General features: G+C 43.3%; 1 long non-coding RNA gene across 2 annotated transcripts in view; it reads right to left on the reverse strand.

Annotated features, from left to right (window-relative positions):
* Positions 1 to 20,827, reverse strand: part of LOC133369216 (uncharacterized) — a 57,453-nt gene extending 36,626 nt beyond the window's left edge. Inside the window, exons 1-3 of one of the 2 annotated variants that reach the window (XR_009758839.1) lie at positions 20,741 to 20,827; positions 19,404 to 19,447; positions 6,685 to 6,800 (exon numbers count right to left, since the gene is read on the reverse strand). This is a non-coding gene — a long non-coding RNA (uncharacterized LOC133369216). The remainder of the gene's footprint in view (positions 1 to 6,684; positions 6,801 to 19,403; positions 19,448 to 20,740) is intronic. The other variant, XR_009758840.1, reaches the window with a different exon arrangement.
* Between the last annotated feature and the right edge of the window lie 1,774 nt (positions 20,828 to 22,601).

The following is a 22,601-nucleotide window of genomic DNA, read 5'->3' on the forward strand; positions in this document are numbered from 1 at the left end:
GCGCATTACAGTAATCCAGCCTAGAAGTTACCAGCGCATGAACAACTGAGGCGAGGTCATCCCTGTCCAGATAGGGGCGTAGCTGGGCTACCAACCGAAGGTGGTAGAACGCATTCCTTGCCACCGAGGCCACTTGCGCCTCAAGAGACAAGGAAGGATCGAAAAGAACCCCCAGACTACAAACCTGTTCCTTCAAGGGGAGTGTAACCCCATCTAGAACAGGGTAAACATCCACCATCTGAGCAGGGAAGGCACTCACCAACAGTGTCTCGGTCTTGTCTGGATTGAGTCTCAGTTTATTAGCTCTCATCCAGTCCATTATCGCGGTCAGGCAATGATTCAGCACATCCACAGACTCACCTGCAGAAGATGAAAAGGAGAAATAGAGCTGCATGTCATCAGCGTACTGGTGGCAACGCACTCCAAAACTCCTGATGGCGGCACCCAGAGGCTGCATGTAGATGTTAAAAAGCATGGGGGACAAAACCGACCCTTGAGGGACTCCACAATGGAGAGTCCAAGGTGTCGAGCAATGTTCCCCAAGTACTACCTTCTGGCGACGATCCGCCAAGTAGGAGCGGAACCACTGCCAAGCAGTGCCTCCAACTCCCAACTCCGTGAGTCTCCCCAGAAGGATACCATGGTCGATGGTATCAAACGCCGCTGAGAGATCAAGGAGAATCAACAGAGTCACACTCCCTCTGTCCCTCTCCCGACAGAGGTCATCGTACAGGGCGACCAAGGCTGTTTCAGTGCCAAAACCTGGCCTAAAACCGGATTGAAACGGATCTAGATAATCGGTCTCATCCAAAAGCACCTGGAGCTGACCGGCAACCACCCGCTCCAGAACCTTGCCCAAAAAGGGGACATTCGCCACCGGTCTATAATTGTTCAAGTTATCTGGGTCCAAGGAAGGTTTCTTCAAAAGAGGTCTCACTACTGCCTCCTTGAGGCTGCTAGGGACTACTCCCTCACTCAAGGAGGCATTTATCACTTCCTTGGCCCAGCCGGTGGTACCAGTCCTGCTAGCCTTGACCAGCCAAGATGGACAAGGATCTAGAGCAGACGTGGTCACCCGCACCATTCCAAGCACCTTGTCCACTTCCTCAAGCTGCACCAACTGAAACTCATCCAATAACGAAAGACAAGACCATGTTCTGGACACTTCAATGGATTCATCTGTCATAATATCAGAGTCTAGGTCCCTACGGATGCATGCGATTTTATTTTGGAAGTGCCCTGCAATGTCGTTACAGCGAGCTTCGGATGTTTCAATGGTATCTTGAGGACCAGAATGTAAGAGTCCTCATACAACCCTACAGCTAACTGAGGATGTTGGTGCACAGTGCTTCAATCAAAGCGGAAATCCCACTGCTTGGCTAGCAAAAAGTTAACTGGCAGGTTTTTAGCTTTTTAAAAAGGCACACAGAGTTCCAGTCTACATTTAGGGCAGCCTTCCCCAACTTGGCACCTCCCCAGGTGTTTTGGACTGGAATGCCCATCAGCCCCAGCCAGCATGGCTGATGTGGGCTGCAGCTCAAATCATCCGAGTGCACCAGTTGGGAGAAGGCTGCTTTAGGGGCTTTTACCCCTTGCAACCGATGGGGAGAGATCATAGCTCCGGAGAAGAGTTAGTACGCACTTTGCATGCACAAGGGTCTAGGACCAATCTCCAGCTGAAAGGACTTCAAGTAGCTGAAACGCTGGGGCCCTGGAGAGCCACCAGAGTAGACAGCACCGGACTAAATTAATGAATGGTCTGCTTCAGTAGGAAGTGGGGGGGGAACCTGATCTGGCTGGAGAAGAAAGGACCAAGGGGAGATCTGATAACTCTCTTCAAGTCCTTGAAAGGTTGTTACACAGAGGAGGGCCAGAATCTCTTCCGTGCAGGACACAAAATAATGGGCTCAAGTTGCAGGAAGCCAGATTTCAACTGAACATCAGGAAAGACTTCCTAACTGGTAGAGCAGTACGGCAATGGAACCAATGACCTAGGGAGGTGGTGGGCTCTCCAACACTGAAGGCATTCAAGAGGCAGCTGGACAGCCACCTGTTGGGTATTCTTTAAGTTGGATTCCTGCACAGAGCAGAGGGTTGGTCTCGATGGCCTTATAGGCCCCTTCCAACTCTATGGTTCTATGATTCTATGAAAGAGCTTTGCACAGTGATCTGAAGTGCTGCCACCTAGCAGGCTTGAGCTCACCCCCTGTCAGCTAACAGGCAGTGACCAAGCCTAGTCTCTGCAGAGATTGGCTATGGGATCAATTTCCACAAGAGGAATGTGGTCACACACCACATTCTGACACCATCTTTCTGCAAGGATTGCACACCTGGAACAGCCACATCTCTACCTACCCCACACCTGATGTCACATATGGCATCATATGGATGTTGGTTGGGGAAAAGAGCCTCACAGGCCCACGCAGGACCCATTCCAGGCCCGATCTGCTGCCCAGGCCCAGGGTTCCCCATCCTTTGGATCAGGCAAGCTGATCTACAGATGCACTTTTTATGTTAAGTGTGTGAGAGAAGCTCATCATAAAACATTGTCATTTATTTGTAAGATCCTTTTATTACACAGGATGACTTGTAATCAAACAAAACAATGATAAATTAGTCACATTAAAACCTACTTTAAAAAGTTTGCGAAAGGAGCGTTGTTTTCCCCCCAAAGCATTTTCCTAATTAGCCTGGAGCCCCTACAATACTGACTTCCTCCTACACCAGCCTTCCCCAAGCTATGTTTTGGACAACAACTCCCATCAGCCCCAGCCAGTCCAGCTTGAGGGCACTACCTTGGGGAAGGCTGCCCTATACATTTGTCTGTACTGCTTGCTGAGTTGGAAGGGCCTTGTGTCCTTGAACGTGCTGGACTTGAACTATTCATTCACAGACGGAAATGTCAAAGCCACCAGCTTTTAGAGTCTGCCCTTTGGCTCAGGGCGTACAGCTTTGTCACCATTGGTATACAAAGAGCCTACCTGAGATTAGCAACATTGACGTGTTCAAAAGATAAAGCTGTCCAAGAACTTCCCAACTCTGGAGGTTTTGTGGGTGCCTATATGTGCTTTTCAATAAATAAATTCTGAGAATCAAAGATGTAATCAGCTGCATCAGCTACACCAAAATACTGATGAGATCTTAATCTGTGTCAGTATATTATTATACTGGAGCTTTCAAATGCAGGTACACATAAAAAACAATGAAGAGACAGAGAGATTACAGGGTGTGGGAGAGATTTTATCCACATGGGTTTGGGACGGACACGTTTTCTCATGAATAGCAAAGCCAGAAGGCATAATGTAAGCCAGGCTGTTGAAACATTGGAAATTGCATTATTCCATGCAATGCATGTGCTTAACATATGCCCCGTCCAGAGAAAGTTAGTTGCAGTTAAATTGAAATGAAATCAATACAAGAAGCCAGAACCAAATGAGACTTGTGCTTAATACGGGGCAGGCAGCTACACATCTTGTTTTTCCTTAAGTCATCACAGGCACAAGAGAGCCCGATTCTCACCTCAATCGGAATGGAGATTGGATACACACTTGCCTAGGAGCCTTAGGAAAAGACGTCATTTCTAAGGGTCATAGTCAACTAAGTACTCCTTAGAGTAGACCTATTAAAATGAATTCCTAAGTTAGCCGTGTCTATTAACTTTAATAGGTCTACTCTGAGCAGAACTAGCATTAAATACCACCCTAAGACTCCTAGCCATGCAGCAGAGGCAGGGCCCGGGGGCTGACCCCCACGGGTACCACAAGTCACAAACCTGTATTGCTGAGCTCCATTGCCATCACCAATCATATAATAGTATAATCAAGAGGAACAGCACTCCAAACATGATTAAAACAAACAAATAATATAAAACAATGCAACATCCACCATCTCAACAAAGAACTTCTACCACACTCGCTTTAAAAAAAAAGGATCATGTTCATTGGCAATTTAACCATCAAGTCTGTGATTTGACAGCCCCTCACTCTGCCATCCTTCATCCACTTTCGTTATTCTGACTCACAGGTGGGGAACTTAAATTATGCTGGCAATCAGTCATTTGGGATTCGGCCCATCTCTTGTTAACAAACAATTCTCACCATGGGGAGGGAGTGAAGAAATAAGCCTCTCCTGTTCACGTACTGCCTGTGAAGTACATGAGTGCCAACCCCTTATTAGGCACACATTAGTCTGGCCCTTAATTAAATCCCATTGCTTTCAGTGGTGCAAGCTTCCTTCTTCTGGCACTGAATATTCACCCATGAACATATTTGGTGTAAAAAGTATACATGGGGTGGGACGATGCTCCCCCAAACCTTGTCTACATTATCCAAATACTTATCTTTTTGCAGTCAGATTGGTCACTGCTTCAGTGCCAGTTTTCTTCCTTGATTATGGCTTCTTTCTCATTCACTATGTCAGTGACAGGGAACCTTTGGACCTCCAGATGTTGCTGAACTACAACTCCCATCATCCCTGGTCATTGCCCATGCTTGCTAGGGCTGATGGGAGTTGTAGTTCAGCAACATCTGAAGGGCTAATGGTTCCCCACACCCGTACTATGTGATCCCAAACAATCAGGAACCACATAGTGAAGAGAATAATGTTCTGCTGCTACACAGTCAATTTAATTTAGCAACAGGATTATTTCAGTGAGGGCAAATGAAAAGTACTGGAAGTGATGGCAATGCTTCTTGGATTGTCATAAGTGATTTCAGCCAGTTTGATGATGGCAATCCTACCAGCCATGCTTTATTTCATTCACACACAAATTTACACATTTGAACACATAGAGAAAGCATGTCTTCCCAGAGCTGAGAAGGGGGCCTGGATGAAGAAATTAAATTCAGGACCAAATTAAATGAGCCTGCTTAAGATGCCCACCTTTATATTTTGAAAGGAAAGCAGGTGTGCAGGACCCTGATCCAGATTGTGCTTCTTATCTGAATCTAGGGCCTACAATAGTTTCCCACCAAAACCCCTCCTGGTTGCTATTTGCTCCCAGAGGTACTGCTTACTGCTAATAGGACCTTCGGGTGCGCAGATAACATCCAGAAGATTCTTGTTGAGAATAGGGTTGCTAGGGATGATTTTCCTATGAGAATAGGGTTGCTAGGTCAGAAGCATCCCAAACCCTGAAATTTCAGAGGAGAACCCTAGCGATGTCACGGGGGCAGGCCCTAGTGATGTCATTAAGCATGATACATTAAGCATCAACCAAAGTTGCTTGGAGCATACCACTCAAACAAAAGAAATTTCTCTGATTGGAAATTAAGATAGAAATCTTAGCTAAATGAGGGTGTTCCCAGGTCCAGCTGAAGTGACAGGATCATTTCTTCTCACCTGCTTATGGAGCCTGGGTAGGGAACATTTAATCTAGCCTACTTACTTCTGGCAAGAAGGGTTTACGTGCCCTCAGGCCAGGCCAGTCACCAGAAGGCCATTGTAGGAAGAAATTATTTACACAACCTATAAAGATATTTATATCCTATGCATGTTTACTCTGAAGCAAGTCTGAACATATTCAGTGGGGCTTCCTCAAATAGGGAAAAGTGCACAGGATTGCAACCTCAAATGATAAGGAACTTCACTCACCCAACCCAAAATTCAGCTGTTTTGCAAGTGTTTTATACTTGTTTTATTGTTATTGGATTTTAAATTGATTTATTTCTTGTTGTGAGCTGCGTTGGTTTCCAGCCCTACCTCACAGGGTTGTTGGAAAGGTTCCATATATACACACACTGGAGATATAAAAATGCATACACCCATATATAGTCAAAACCAGTTAGCCATTACAAAAGTTTTTTTTTTAAAAAAATCAGTATTATTTTCCTACCAAATAAAAGCAGTGACACCTAAGTAAGCTCTGCCAAACTGCTTAAAAAAGAAGGGTTGAAGGGGGAGAGAAAGATTTACAACACAGTCTTTTGCTATGTTCACTCAAAAGTCCCACTGAGTTACAGCACAATCCTAACCATGTCTGCTCAAAAGTAAATCCTACTGAATTCAATGAGGTTTACTCCCAGGAATGTGGGATTAGCATTGTATCTTTACTCCCAGAAAACTGAGTATAGAATTAAAGCTTCGTATTGGGAAGTTTTTCAAAACAGGCTGTGAATAAGGCAAATAAACTGCCCTCTTCAACAGCCCAGGAAAATTTAAACTTGTTTGACTCCTTATAATTAGAAAAAATATAACACATTGCAGTGGCTTCGTAAGCTGTAGCATGTACACTTTTTAAAATTTCTGTTCAAAAATTATTTGAAAGATAATATGCTCTTTTTGCAATAATTAAAAAAAACCCTGCAAGACAAGGTCAACAAATCCCTTGTCAATCACAACCCTGACTCCACTTATTGGCTAAAAACCTGAAACGGCAGGGATTAGAGCAACCAGTACTGAACACACACAAATCAATGTCAGTCTTTGCACAAGTAGAGACTGCAGGTTTCCCCAGGGGCTTTCAATCTTCCCAAAGATAGAGCATGGAAGTGGTGTAAGGTGCACTTGCCTCACTGACTATCACAGAGTAAGTTTCCATAACCTGTCAAGGCTGGAATGAAACCTCACAATCATCTTACCTTTGCGCTCATCGTTACCTATGGCACATATACTTTGTAAACATACTCTTATATACTTAATGTTTTGTATATTAAAGCTAAGAGTCTGGAAATTGGGGTGACTCACCCAGAGACGTCTCCAGGAAAAAACTGGAGACCTGATAACTTTAGTTAAGAAAATGGCACAGGCCCCAGCTCTGGAATGGGTCGATCTGGATCAAGGTCCTTCACATCTGTTTTTCCCTTGATAAATAAAAATGGCCAGTTTCAGCATGTTTTAATCAAGTGTGCACAACAAAATGTGCAGTCTTTCCCTCTGTGTGTCCAATACTTGCAAGCCACACAGGGCTGAATCTCAGGATGGGGGAGAAATTAGTTCAGTTTGCATTTATTTATTTATTTTATTTTATTTTATTTATTGTATTTATATACCGCCCCATAGCCGAAGCTCTCTGGGCAGTTTACAGTACCTATAAACACTAAAAACATATACACAAATTTAAAACACATCTTTTAAAAACGATTTAAAACACAATTTAAACATTTAAAACAAGTTAAAAACACATGCTAAAATGCCTGGGAGAAAAGGAAAGTCTTGACCTGGCACTGAAAAGATAACAGTGATGGCGCCAGGCACACCTCGTCAGGAAAATTTAAATGTGAACCGTCTGAATTCACACTTCCCAATCCAATACACAAACTAAAGCACAGGCTATCATTCAAAATCTACTTGTCTCCAAATTGTGTACTGCAGTTCTGCAAAATGCATATGAATTTTCATGCAGCCTTTAAAAAAAGCAAACTGGTAAAATTGGGGGTGGCTGGGAGCTATTTCCTTGGTCCAACAACTCCAGACTTGAAAAGTATGTTTAAGGAAGGGATTAATCATGTTTTTCTGGATCAACCCAGGTTTTGCCATAAAGATAAATAAGCATAGTTTGCTGGTTGCACAGAGAAAGGTTTGCAGTTTATGGGGAATCTGTACGATCAGGGTAGACCTATTCATGACAACAGATGGGAGACTCCAGAGCAGGACATATCCTGGTTCAAGAAGCTGGAGATGACCTCCTTTACTCGCTCAATGTTCCATGCAGAGGGGGGCTCTTGCTCACTAACCCTTCTCAAAGGTCTGTGTGATGGTGATGTTAATAGTGTAAAGGGTCTTGTTTCTACCATATACAAAATGTTGCTAGACTATAATTACCCTGAAGAAAGGTGAGCTGAAATCTTCTAGGGAACCAGACTTGGATGCCCAGTTTACAGAGGCAGAATGGACAGGTATGTGGTCTGGAGCTCACTTATCCACTTCCACAAAAATGTATAAGTGGCAGTGAGCCTCTGTCAGGATAAGCTACATCAGCAGAAATATGTCACTGCTCTATTGCAGAGGGGACACAGAGAGGGAGACATTCTATCACTTTTGATAGTCTTGCATGCAAGACTTTTGGAGGAAAATCTTTACTCAGATCAGTCAAATTGTGCAACAGACAGCGGTGCTGAATTCAGATTTAGTGCTTCATTCCATCTTCCGAGCTGGAAGTAATTACAGGCTGACATGAAAGGATCTTATACTCAAATTATTGGTTGCAGCATGCAGGGAAATAGCACTGAATTTGAAGGATCTGAGCTCTCTCTCTGCCCGCAGGTGGTACTTCCAAGTCTGGCAACTAGCGCTTGATGAAAAACTGACTGAACAATGTAAGAAGGGTGAAATCCAAAGAGATATATTTCAAGACGCTTGGTTTCAGTTTATTATCTATGTCAACATTAGTGATAATTCAGTGCATTCTCATCCCTCTCAATTTTCATTTTGGCATGATACCCTTGTTTAGTCTAATCTCTCCAACTGCTTATTATTGTCTTTCTGTGCTTCAAAATGATTGTTATGTTCATTTCTTTGTTTCAGGGGGGGGAGCAAACTGATGCAGAAATGGGCTGAGCTGAAGATTAGAATAATGAGAAACCAAAACTGAAAGTACCATTCATCCCTTGTTACAACTGAACAGACAGACAATCATCTTTCATGTCTCAGCCCAACAGATGGATATAAGTGAGGCCAAGAATATGTAAGTGAATATATGAGAATATATAAGTGAGGCCAATGTGTGGACAACTAGGGGAAGGGGGAGAGAAAGTAGATTCCGTTCATATTTAAGGGGGGATCTACCTAATTCGCACTTTCCAAAACAGTACGTTAACTGAGACACAGCCATCTTTCAAATTTTGCACTTCTCAAATTTTGCAGTGCAGGTCTCCAGCCAAGAAATGCAGACAAAAATACTTATACTAGGGTAACATGTATATAAAAAATGCATATATTAGTGAAAATAACATACAAAAATGCATTGTATTAGGGAAAATATAAACATTAGGGGAAAGATGCTTTGCAAAAATGTGTACATTAGACAAAATTGTATACACTAAATTTGTACCAAAACACTCATGAATTTTCCTTAGGACTCTATTTTAAAAGTCACAAGCTGATCTGAAAATGTGAAGAACTGAAGTTAAGAATGGAATAATGTGAAAATGAGAGATTTGCCAACAATTGAAGCCAGACATGGGTAGAGAATTCTGCCATAACACACCATGCCTTCTTCTTTTCTTTTCTTTTCTTTCTTTTTTTTTAGGGGATGTGGCAAAGGTAAGCGGTATACTGTGTGTATATTCATTTTGGCATTCCTTGGCATTGAACTGTTGTTGTTATGTGCCTTCAAGTCGATCACGACTTATGGCGACCCTATGAATCAGTGACCTCCAACAGCATCTGTCATAAACCGTCTTGTTCACATCTTGGAAGTTCAGGTCTGTGACTTCCTGTATGGAATCCATCCATCTCGTTTGGCCTTCCTCTTTTTCTACTCCCTTCTGTTTTCTCAGCATTATTGTCTTTTCTAGTGAATCATGTCTTCTCATGGTGTCCAAAGTATGATAACCTCCGTTTCATCATTTCAGCTTCTAGTGATAGTTCTGATTTAATTTGTTCTAACACCCAATTATTTGCCTTTTTTGCAGTCCAACACCACAGTTCAAATGAGTTGATTTTTCTCTTATCCACTTTCTTCACTGTCCAACTTTCACATCCATACAGAGATCAGGAATACCATGGTCTGAATGATCCTGACTTTAGTGTTCAGTGATACATCTTTGCATTTGAGGACCTTTTCTAGTTCTCTCACAGCTGCCCTCCCCAGTCCTAGCCTTCTTCTGATTTCTTGACTATTGTCTCCATGTTGGTTAAGGACTGTGCTGAGGTATTGATAATCCTTGACAAGTTCAATGTCCTCATTTGTCAACTTTAAGGTTACATAAATAAGAACATAAGAAGAGCCTGCTGGATCAGGCCAGTGGCCCATCTAGTCTAGCATCCTGTTCTCACAGTGGCCAACCAGGTGCCTGGGGGAAGCCCGCAAGCAGGACCCGAGTGCAAGAACACTCTCCCCTCCTGAGGCTTCTGGCAACTGGTTTTCAGAAGCATGCTGCCTCTGACTAGGGTGTCATTACTTTAGTCTTCTTGACGTTCAGCTGTAGTCCTGCTTTTGTGCTTTCCTCTTTAACTTTCATTAGCATTTGTTTTGGATCATTACTGGTTTCTGCTGGTAATATGATATCATTTGCATATGATATCTTAAATTATTGATATTTCTCCCTCCAATTTTCACACCTCCTTCATCTTGATCCAATTCTGCTTTCCGTATGATATAGACTAAACAAATAGGGTGATAAAATACACCCCTGTCTCACACCCTTTTCGATGCAGAACCAAACAGTTTCTCCATATTCTGTCCTTACAGTAGCCTCTTGTGCAGAGTATAGCTTGTGCATCAGGACAATCAGATCCTGTGGCACCCCCATTTCTTTTAATGCATTCCATAGTCTTTCATGATCTACACAGTCAAAGGCTTTGCTGTAATCTATAAATCACAGGGTAATTTTCTTCAGAAATTCCTTGCTCCGTTCCATTATCCAATGTATGTTTGCAATATGATCTCTGGTGCCTCTTCCCTTTTTGAATCCAGCTTGGACATCTGGCATTTCTTGCTCCATATATGGTAAGAGCCTTTGTTGTAGAATCTTGAGCATTACATTACTTGCATGCGATATTAAGGCAATAGTTCGATAATTACTGCATTCCCTGGGATCCCTTTTCTTTGGAATTGGGATATATATTGAACACTTCCTGTCTGTGGGCCATTGTTTTCTTTTCTGTATTTGTTGACAAATTTTTGTCAAAATTTGGACAAATTCAGTCTCAGTAGCTTGTAGCAACTCTATTGGTATGTCATCTGTTCCTGGTGATTTGTTTCTTCCAAGTATTTTAAGAGCAGCTTTTACCTCACATTCTAAAATTTCTGGTTCTTCATTATATGGTTCCGCCATGAATGAATCTGTCATCCTTGCATCTCATTTGTATCATTCTTCAGTGTATTGCTTCCATCTTCCTTTTATTTTATCTGTCAGTCAGTGTGCTCCCCTGTTGATTATTCAACATCCCTACTCTTGGTTTAAATTTTCCCTTAATTTCTCTAATGTTTTGGAACAGGGCTCTTGTTCTACCCTTTTTGTTGTCCTCTTCTATTTCTATACAATAATTACCGTAATAGTTTTCTTTGTCCTTATGTATTATGTATTATTTGTCCTTATGTATTAGTCGCTGTATAGTTGCATTTAGGGTTCGAACCGTATTTCTATCTTCTTTTGTTTTTCTTTCCTTCTCTCTTTAACTATTTTAAGAGTTTCTTCAGTCATCCATTGAGGTCTTTCTTTTTAACTAGAGGTATTTTTTTTGCATTCTTCCCTGATAACGTCTCTGACTTCACTCCATAGTTCTTCTGGTTCTCTGTCAACTAAATTTAAAGCCTCAAATCAGTTCATTATTTGGACTTTATATTCTTCTGGGATGTTATTTAAATTGTATTTTGGCGTTATGATTGCTTTGTTGTTCTTCTTTAGCTTTACTCTGATTTTCGATACAACCAGTTCATAGTCTGCTCCTGGTCTTGTTTTCACAGAAAGTATGGAACTTCTCCGTCTTCTACTACCAATTATATAATCAATTTGATTCCTGTATTGACCATTTGGTGATGTCCACATGTACAGTCGTCTTTTTGGTTGCTCAAAAGTTTGTTTGCAAGAAACAGATTATTGACTTCACAGAATTCAATAAGGCTTTCTCCTGCTTCATTTCTATCTCCCAAGCTCCATTTCCCCACAATTCTTAGTTCTTCTCTGTCCCCTACTTTTGCATTCCAGTCCCCCATGATTATCAGCACATCTTGTTTTGGTGTGTGATCAGTTTCTTCCTGTACTTCTGTGTAAAATCTTTCCAATTCCTCTTCTTCTGCGTTTGCTGTTGGAGCATAGACTTGGATGATGGTTATGTTAATTGGTTTCGCGTTTAATCTCATTGATATCACTTACTCAGACCTTGCGTTGTAGCTCCTAATTGCTTTTGCTACATCACTTCTCACTATTAAAGCAGCCCCTTTTCTTCCTAATTCCTCATTTCCTGCATAAAATATTTTGTAGTTGCCTGATTGAAAATGTCCCATTCCCATCCATTTTAATTCACTCACTTAATGTTGATGCATTCCATTTCTTGCTTGACAATTTCTAACTTCCCCTGGTTCATGCTTCTCACATTCCATGTTCCTATTGTGTGCGTCGTACAACTCCAGACTCTCCTTTCGCATCTGTGCACATCAGCCTCTGGGCTTCCTTTGGGCTTTGACCCACCTGCATCATTAGTCACAGCGCTACTCGTACTTGTCCTTTGTTCTTCCCCAGTAGCTCGGTGAGTGCCTTCTGACCTGGAGGTCTCATCTTCCAGCACTATCTTGTGTTGCATTTTGGATTCTCTGTTCATAGGGTTTTCGTGGTAAGAGGTATTCAGGAGTGGTTTACCCTTGCCTTCCTCTGAGTTTGGATGCATCTTAGTCTGGTGTCTCAGCTTTGACCATTCCACCTTGGGTACCCCTGCTAGGAGTCTAGCCTCTTGGTCTAGACTCCTGATGGCATTGCTCTCAGCTTCTTCAACACTCTCAAAGCCCCTCATCATGCTAAGGTGTGCATCCTAGAGGGGGTTGCATTGAACTATAACCAGTTTAATATTTTGCCTTCTAGAGCCATAGACTAAGCCAACATGCTGCCTGTGGGTGCCACCAGTCTCTCCTATGAAGACATTTGGAATTTTGAGAAATTCCTCAGATGATAGCCAAAGAATTGCTGCTATGGGGCTGTGGCATAACACCCAAAGGCAGCTGTGGGGATGTGGCATAATGACTGCCACATCTAAAAGAGCAGAAAATGACACAGAACTTCAAAAGCGCAGGAATGCCCACTGCCCATCAGCCCTCCATCAGTGGGTAAAAGGCACCTACATCAGCTGCCACTGCGCTTGCTCACAGACAGAAGCTCTTTCCACCTCTCCTCGGTTCAGAATGGTGAGGGCCCAGTTGCTGGCATCCGATGAAATATAGACACATTTAAGGTGGCATGTTCAGTGTAGGAGGAGTCAAGGCAGTGAAACAGGAATGAAGCAGGAAGAGCAAACAGTCTCTTCTGCACTGTGAATTTTTGAGGGGATATTTACCAAGACCATTTGTGGGCACCTTAGGAGGTACAGGGGGCACAGCAGCATCCATGGGTGGTGCATTTGCAGTCCCTGGACTAGTGCAACATGAGTATTTGCAGGTATGAAATGTCTGGTGTGAGGACGGGTTCCTCCTTTGCCTGACCCGGTTCCTCTGCACGCTCCTTGGTCAGCTTCTTCCCCATGCAACCCAGAGAGGGGATAGTTGCAGATTAAAGGGGGAAAGGTTAAACATACTAGGGATGAACAAATCAGATCTGGATTCTCTCCATTTTTTATGTTTCCAATTTTAAGTTCAGTTTGCCCCATTTCCATATTCGTTTGTGAACTTTCATTTTTTAAAAGTCTGCATGAACATTTGCATGCATTTCTGTCTGCATTTAAAATACAATGCATTTTGCACATTATTTTCAATAACATACATGTTTTTATAAACACTTTTCTCTAATACATGCTTTTTGATACACTTTTTTTAGAGGCGAACTGAACTGTAAAATTCAGAGAAGCAGGAATTTTGAAGAATACCTGTGTTTCAGTTCACATATTGGGCCAGGAAGTGCAAATCAGATAAGGCCATATTAAAATGCAAACTGAATGATTTTCTCCTCCATCCCGAAAGCAGGCAGATACTTATTATACAGATAGATAGATAGATAGATAGATAGATAGATAGATAGATAGATAGATAGATAGATAGATAGATAGATAGATAGATAGATAGATAGATAGATAGATAGATAGATAGATAGATAGATAGATAGATAGATAGATAGATAGATAGATAGATAGATAGATAGATAGATAGATAGATAGATAGATAGATAGATAGATAGATAGATAGATAGATAGATAGATAGATAGATAGATAATACAGTTTTGAAAGCAACAAACAGAACTTTACTCAAACTTGCTCTGGATCCCTATAAGGATTCCATTAATCACCTAATATATATATATGAACGTAATTGTGATTAACCAAACAGAGGTTTTTATTATATTAACAAAATGTTTCAGCTTCCACCTTCATCAGCTCCCAACATACAAATGCTGTTACTAAGGTGGCAGTTATAGAGCTTTGAGGATAGAATGCTCAGAGGGGCTGCATTAGCAGAAGCTAAGTGATGCTGGTACTGTCCTCCAGGTTCAGGCCATGTGGTGTCAATGTGTCCAGAGAGTAAATCCAAAAGTTCTCCCTTTTGGTCAATGCTGCTGGATCTGCTGGCATCTCTATCGCTGTGATGGAAAAGTCCAACAGGCTGTGACCCTCAATGTTAAAATGCTTTGCAACTGGTTGCTCCACTTTTTTTGTCAAAATTGCCAACTTGTGGTTCCTGAAGCGCGTGTGTAGGTCAGTTGTGGTCTTTCCTGCGTATTGGATATGACATCCTGGTCTTTTGCTCTCGATGATGTAAACTATATTGCAGAACCTGCAGGTGATGTTCTGTTTGATGTAATATGTCCTGCCTGTCCTAGCGCTTGTAAAAGTGGCTGTCTCCCTGAGGTACACACAGGTGATACAGCGTTTGGAGTGACAAGGATGAGACCCTAGATTGGTGATAGGTGGCTTAAGCACAGCTCTCACCAACAGTCTGCGCAAATTAGGAGGTTGGCGAAATGCTATAACAGGAGGCCTGCTGATGGCTCTAGTAAGATGTTCAGAGTTTGCCAGCAATGGGTAGCTCTCCTTGATTGCTCGGTGATAGTTAGGAGATGCTGGATGGAAATCTACCACAAATGGAATCCGTTGCTTTCTGCTCTTTGACACCTCATTATGATGGAGGAGGTTTTCTCTGGACAGAATGGAGGCTCGGTGGATGTTGCAATTCATAACATGTGGAGAATATCCTCTTCAAAGAAGGTGCTCTTTAAGTTCACTGATCCTTCTCTGGTATTTATCGTTAGTGTTGCAAATAAGTTTGATTCTCAGAGCTAAGCTATACACAATGTTCTTTTTTATATGCCTAGGATGACAGGATTTCCAATTTAAATAGGTGTGGGCATCAGTGGGTTTGCTGTAGAGATCAGTGGCTATTTTGTTGTTTTCAGTGGTAAGAAGGACATCCAGAAAAGGGATGTGCAGATTGTCATTTGTACTATTAAATGTAAACTTAATAGAGGGATGGATAGAGTTGATGTAATTTTTAAATTGTTCCAAACTCTCTTTACTATTCGTCCAGACCATAAAGATGTCATCAATGTATCGCCACTGTGATACTAAATGCTGGTACAATGTGATATTAAAGGTTGATACCTCCAGTGTGCGCTCAGTATCTTTCCGACCATCCAGGAACAAACCACTTACCCCCTCGAACAAGGGAAACTGATTTTTTATTGTCAAAAGCTGTGGCCTTCCCTGGATGTGGGATGGCCCCCTCAGGGAACGTTTGAATTAGCCAGAATTGAGACAGTACTTAGAGTATTGCGGGATCAACACCAATGGGACTGTATCCAATATGCCCTGATGTGGAGGGAGTTGGACAAGAACCCCCCAGAATGTGCGCTTGCCATGGCCTTGTCACAATGCGGAACAACCCCCCAGAAACAAAAAACGCCGGTCCTGCAGAGTGAGGACGAATCCGATTGTCCCCCGCCTTATAGGGGAAGGGCAGAAAGAGAAAAGGAAATGTCTCCCCCCTCCCCATCTAGACCAGACCCGACCACACCGTACTACCCCCCTCTAGGGGCATGTCGATCCCTGATCGAAGATGAGCCGATAGACCCCCCGAACAAGCCCAAGCAAAACAACATAGGCTCAAAATGTCACAGGAAATCAAGGATTCCTGGGCAGCAGAGAAGCAGGGCGAGGGGATGACATTAAGAGAAAGAAGGCCTCAAAAGACCCCGGAATCCCAGTTCCAGGCCCCCATGAGGGAGGTGCCAGGACCCATGGACCAAGGTCCCTCCTATGTATATGTGCCATTCACCACGTCCGATCTCTTTAATTGGTGCAATCAGATGCCCACCCTAAGAGAGGACCCAGAAAAAATGGTTAATCTGTGGCAGACAATATCCGCGAGCCACAATCCCACCTGGGGAGATATTCAGACCCTGATGAATATCCTCCTAAGCACGGAGGAACAGACACTGGTCCTATCCCAGGCACGGAAACAGGCAGCCCAGGAATTTGCGTATGCAGGGACAAGGGGAATTCTGGTAGACGAGGCCCTCCCGACAGAGGAACCAAAGTGGGATGCAAGGGGAGGGGCGCCACACTCCTTACGGGATTACAGGAGGCTCATTCTCCATGGCCTCCGAACGGCCATCCCCAAACCAATAAACCTTGCCAGACTTCCAGTGAGACAGGGAAAACAGGAAGACCCGGCCACGTTCCTAAACCACCTCCAAGACACAATGTGAGGAAGATTCAGTGAACCTACTAAATTACCTGGCAGAAAAGGGGTACCGGGTCACAAGGGAAAAGGTCCAGTGGTGCCAGCCCCAAGTGACATATCTTGGATACCTAGTGTCCCAAGAGGGAAGGGTTTTGTCGACAGAGAGGAAGGAGGCCATCTGCGGGTTGCCCGCCCCTCATAACATAAGGACTCTGAGACAATTTTTAGGTTTAGTTGGCTTCTGCTGGGCTTGGATCCCCGGCTATGCAGAAGTCGCAAGACCCCTGCACCAGATGTTAGAGAAGGCCCAAATGGAGGAGGGGTGGAAATGGACGAGAGAATGTCAGGGCACCTTCTCCCAATTAAAGGCATCGCTACAACAAGCCCCCGCATTGGCCCTCCCGGATCCTAAGAAACCGTACCGCTTATATGTGTCGGAAAACAGAGGGATGGCAGCGGGAGTGTTGACCCAGAAATTTGGCCTCAAACAAGTCCCAATAGGCTACTACTCCACAAAATTAGATCCAGTGGCACAAGGTTGGCCGGCCTGCTTGAAGACGGTGGCGGCAGCGTCAGTGTTGCTCAAAAAGGCTGACAAAATCATGATGGGGGGGGACATGGAGATAACAGGACCACACGACCTAGTAAAAATACTGGGGTCAGAAGCATCCAAAATCCTTAACCCAAGTAGACTCACCCAATACGAGCAGCAGCTCCTGGGAAGGCAGGGAGTGAAATTAAGGACTTGTAACACCCTGAATCCCGCCACCCTGTTACCAGAACCAGGGAACCTCGTGCATGATTGCGAAGCTGCCCTACAGATACAAACTAAACCCAGATTAGATTTAACGGATAATCCCCTTCCCCAAGCCAGGGAAATATACATAGATGGTAGCAGCAGAGTAGTGAATGGAAAAAGATGTACAGGATACGCGATAGTGGAAGATGGCCAGTGCGTGAGAAAGGGCCGGCTCCCGGACCATTATTCAGCACAACAAGCGGAAATAACCGCCCTCATAATAACCCTGAAAATGACAAAGGGAGAACGGGTGAATATCTATACCGATTCCCGATATGCATTTAATGCGGTGCGTGCTTTCGCCACCATATGGAAGGAAAGGGGATACACGGGAAGCAGCGGGAAGCCAATAGAGAATTTAGACTTGATCAAAGAATTACTGCAAGCGGTGGGGCTCCCCGCGGAGGTATCTATTATGCATATATTAGCCCATGGAAGGGAAAGATCTCCTGAACATAGAAAGGGAAATACGGCAGCAGACTCATGTGCCAAAGAAGCAGCCATAGGGAACGAAAGAGAAGAGCCCCCGCTCCAAGCGATTGTGACCATGCCCTTAACAGCGTATGAGCCTCAGTATTCGCCCGCCGAAATAAATCAGCTCCTAGGACAAAGGGGAGTTTTGCTGGCATCAGGTTGGTTCCAGCTGCCTACGGGGCAGATCGCAGTTCCCCGGCCCCTCTTGCGGCATATCGTAATGAAGGCACACACGCAGACGCACATGGGAGGAAGGGCGCTAGGGGACCTCCTCATCAGACAGGTGATTGCACCCGGACTCTATGTCGAAACCCAATGAGCAGCATTTCAATGCCCAACCTGGATAACTCCACCTCCCTTAAATGGCGGCGGGAAGATGGGAGTAGCTGGTATGCCAAAGAATCATGGGTCCTCCAAAACAGTTGGTATAACCGAAGTGACGGATGTCTAAACAAAACATCTAACTCCTCCTTTATCCAATGCAGCTATAACACTACCGATTCAAAATTCTTTAGTGCCCCCTTCCTTGGTGGGTGGTACCACATCCAAACAGGAGCCCGATCAGAACCCAACAGCTCCAAACCCACAGAGGGACAAAATGGAAAAACCCTCCCATGGAGAGGTAAGAGAGCCCTCCAGCACCATTATTTCATATGCGGCAGTCAGGCGTATACCGCACTACCCCCAGGATGGGTAGGCAGCTGTTACTTGGGATACATAATACCGGCCTTTCAGAAATTTGACACAGGGGCCCCAATACTCACCCCCCAGGACCGGAAATCCCGCAGCGCCCTACACGCCGGGAACCAAAAATGGGGGCAAAAATACTGGACCCCTCAGGATTTAATTGACTATTATGAGCCCCTCACCTGGAGTGCTATAGGAATTAGAGGCGCACGCTCCATGACCAATAGCATAATTCGCCTACAGGCAGTAGTGGAAATAGCTACAAATGCCACTGGCCAGGCGATCCTAGCCCTTTCTAAGGAAGTCCAACAGTTGAGGAGGGAGAAGATGAATAACAGAAGGGGGTTGGATATCGTCTTCCTACATATAGGGGGGCTCTGCGCGGCCCTAAATGCGACCTCCGGGACTTGCTGTATGCAGATAGATGATAGCAGTAATGTCATTCATCAATTAGCGGAAGAGGCAGAGAAGGTAGCACATGTACAGGTACAGGAATGGAAAGGTTTGAACTGGGATTGGCTCACTGATCGGCTACCCAATTGGGCATGGTTGAGACACTTATTTATCATAGGATGCATCTTTTTGCTTATTCTAATTACCATGCCATGCATTATCTCGTGTGTAATGAAGATATTCTCCCGAATACTGATAAAACAACAAATCAGGTATGAAAGGATCCTGTACCAACGTATTATACAAAATGCCGAACCATATGAAAGAGTGTAGAAGACCTCAAAAAGGACCAAAGGTCTTTTTGAGGCTTCTGAGAGGGGATTGTGATACTAAATGCTGGTACAATGTGATATTAAAGGTTGATACAATCTGATATTAAAGGTTGATACAATCTGATATTAAAGGTTGATACGATCAGAGATGGTGATACAATCATAGGTGCTGATACAATCATAAGTGTTGCAACAAGGACACAGCCCTTGAATAAATATGCAGTGTTAGTTACTTACCTTAGGCAATCTCCATGCCCGAAATGGAACAGATAAGCCCTCGCCTGGAAGAAAAACAAATGAACATGTATCATGCAACGAACCTTTAAAAACGTAACATGTAAAGAGGAACGTTAGAGTTAGCCCATGCTTGCTGCTCTCCGTTTGCAAACGTGCAATAAACCTGCTGGCATATTTTCTATCCTCGTCTCGTCTCCAAGTTAATTGACTCGAACTTGGGGAGCACGAACCTAGCCCCTAGTTGGGCGTAACACCACCATATAATGGTTTGTTGATGGCCATTTTGAGGATCTCCTGTTCAAGTTTACCCATAAAGAGATTTACATATGATGGAGCCGTGCGAGTCCCCATAGCTGTGCCTTGTAATTGCAGGTAGTGTTCTCCATTGAATGTAAAGTTGTTACAAGTCAGGACTAGCGTAGCTAATGTTGTGAGAACCTCTGTTGGAGAATTGTTCATATCTCTGGTGTTAAGGAACTCATTTAAAGCCTGAATCCCATCACGGCCTTACACGGCATGGGACTGCAATATCTTGTGGAACGCCTCTCCCGCTATGAACCTACCCGGTCACTTCGCTCAGCATCTAAGGCCCTCCTCCGGGTACCAACCCATCAAGAAGTCCGGAGGACAGTTACTCGATCTAGGGCCTTTTCTGTAGTGGCCCCCGAACTGTGGAACAGCCTCCCCGAAGAAGTACGCCTGGCGCCTACGCTTCTATCTTTTCTGCACCAGGTTAAGACCTGGCTATGCTCCCAGGCATTTTAAGCGTTTATGTTATAATTTAAATTTTTTATTTTTTATTTTTTTCTTTAGTTGCTGCTTGTGTTTATTGTTTGTTGTCTGATTTTATTGTTGATATTTTGTATTTTAACTTTTTTGTACACCGCCCAGAGAGCCACTCGCTATGGGCAGTCTATAAATGAAACAAATAAATAAATAAATAAATTATGTGGTATATTGGTGTAAAGAGATGTGACATCTAAAGTAGCTAGTATAGTATTGTTGTGGAATTGATACTCCCATCGTATATCAAAGACACCAAGGACTTCTTGCTTAAAATTGAGTCTTTAAACAAGAATGGAGGGGTGTGTGTCCCAGAATGACAAAAGAAAAATGTAGGTAGGAAAATACCAAAAGTTTAATGAGGAGCGTGTATTTTTAAAAAGATCTTGTAAAAAGCCCAACGCGTTTTGGCTAACAATATACAGCCTTCATCAGGGGCTAGAAGAAACAAATATAGAATAAAATAATTGTACAATTTGTTTTAGGTCTTTACATACAGTTTCTAATATAGAACATGGTGGGAATATAAAAAACAGACTTCTCTACTCACATACCAATTACTGAATGTCTGGATACATATGGTGGTTTTAGAGAAAAATGCTTTTAGGAGGGTGTTGGTGATCAATACCATGATCATCGGAACAATGATCTGCTGGAAATCATCCGGTTAGTTATAGTCAGTCCTGAATAGTCACAGCTGGAGTGCTAATTAGGCCATTCGCTGCAGTCTTTCTTAAGGGATCATATCTAAAGTACATACCATTACAGAAGGGGAAGAAAGTCCATATCTTCATTTAACCCATATGGAGAAAGAGTGTTTAATTTCAGGATCCATGCTATTTCTTTCTTTAAAAGTACACTTGGATTATGTCCATGTGTGTTTTCCAAAGCCCAGAATTCAAAATCCGTAAAGGTATGTCTGCAATCTACAAAATAATCTACTAAAGGTGTGCCTCTCCTTTTACATCTGATGTTGCTCAAGTGTTCTCCAATTCGTACTTTCAAGGATCTGCTAGTTTGGCCGATGTATAACTTGGGACAGCTGCATTGTATAATATAAACAACATTGGATGTATTGCACGTGGAAAAATGTGCTAAGGAATCAGAGCTTGGAAAAGTTACTTTTTTGAACTACTCCTCCCATCAGCCCCAGCCAGCATGGCCACTGGATTGGCCTGATGGGAGTTGTAGTTCAAAAAAGTAACTTTTCCAAGCTCTGGGAATACTGCTGCTGATCGTGGGGGTTGGTGAAATGTACCCTTTTGGAGGTGTGTTTACAATAGACACAATGGCCACATGGATGATGTCCAGTGGGTGCAGGTAAGCTCATACATAACCTAGGTTGGTGAGTGTTGTCTCTAAAAGTACTTCTGATTAGTACATCTTGGCTGTTTTTAGTTCTCTTAAAGGAGACCATGGGTTTTCCAAAGCAGCCAGGAATATGTTGTACCAAATACCAATATTTCTGAATACTATTCTGTAGCTTGTTGGTGATGTTATTAAATGTCAAGTTACAGTGCAAAAGTCCTGAAATTGATCGCTGTTTAGGGTGTAGAAGATCCGGAGGTCTTTGACGTAAAGCTTTCCTATAGCTGTCCTCTACAATGTATTGTGGATAACCTCTCTCTATTAACTGGTGTTTAAGGGACCGAGAATGATATACAAAGTCTTCACGTGAACTGCAATTTTGTTTGACTTGAAGAAATTGACTGTAGGGAAGATTTTGTCTAATTATTCTGGGGTGTGAGCTATCATATCTCAAATACGTATTCCTGTCTGTAGGTTTGTTGTAAAGTGATGTGTGCAGCTGGTTTCCACGCTTAATAATTTGGAGATCCAGAAAATTGATATTGTTCTCGCTATAGTGTGCATCAAATTGTATATAACCACTCCTGTTGTTGACCCATGCAAAAAAAGCCTGAAGACAGTCTACTTCACCCCTCCAAATTAGAAAGACATCGTCTATGTATCGGAACCAACATTTTAAATGAGCCGTAAAGGGGCTATATGGGGAAGTGACCTCCTGCTCAAAATTTCCCATATATAAATTGGCTACCTCTGGGGCCATAGGGCATCCCAGAGCCACACCTTTGACTTGCCAATAGAAACAATTACCAAACTTAAAATAGTTCTTTCCCATTGCTAATTCTGCCAAGGAGCAGAGAAAGTGGGTGGGGGGATGTTTTAAAGTCCTTTTCTCCACTGTATCTTGGATAATGTTGTGACGTCCTTCCCCAGCACCACCTGTGAAGCTCTCACTTGTGGCTACCAGCAGACAGGAACATCAGGTTTTCTTCTTACCCTTTACAGCTCTAGCACAGATTTCAACAGATCCCCCTGCTAGGCCTTACTACCCCACACTCTGTATCTCTTATAACCTTTAGACTGTGCCTAGTCTCTGCCTGGCTATCTTGA

Source organism: Rhineura floridana, chromosome 13 (assembly GCF_030035675.1).
Source record: "Rhineura floridana isolate rRhiFlo1 chromosome 13, rRhiFlo1.hap2, whole genome shotgun sequence".
NCBI classification, from domain to species: Eukaryota; Metazoa; Chordata; class Lepidosauria; order Squamata; family Rhineuridae; genus Rhineura; species Rhineura floridana.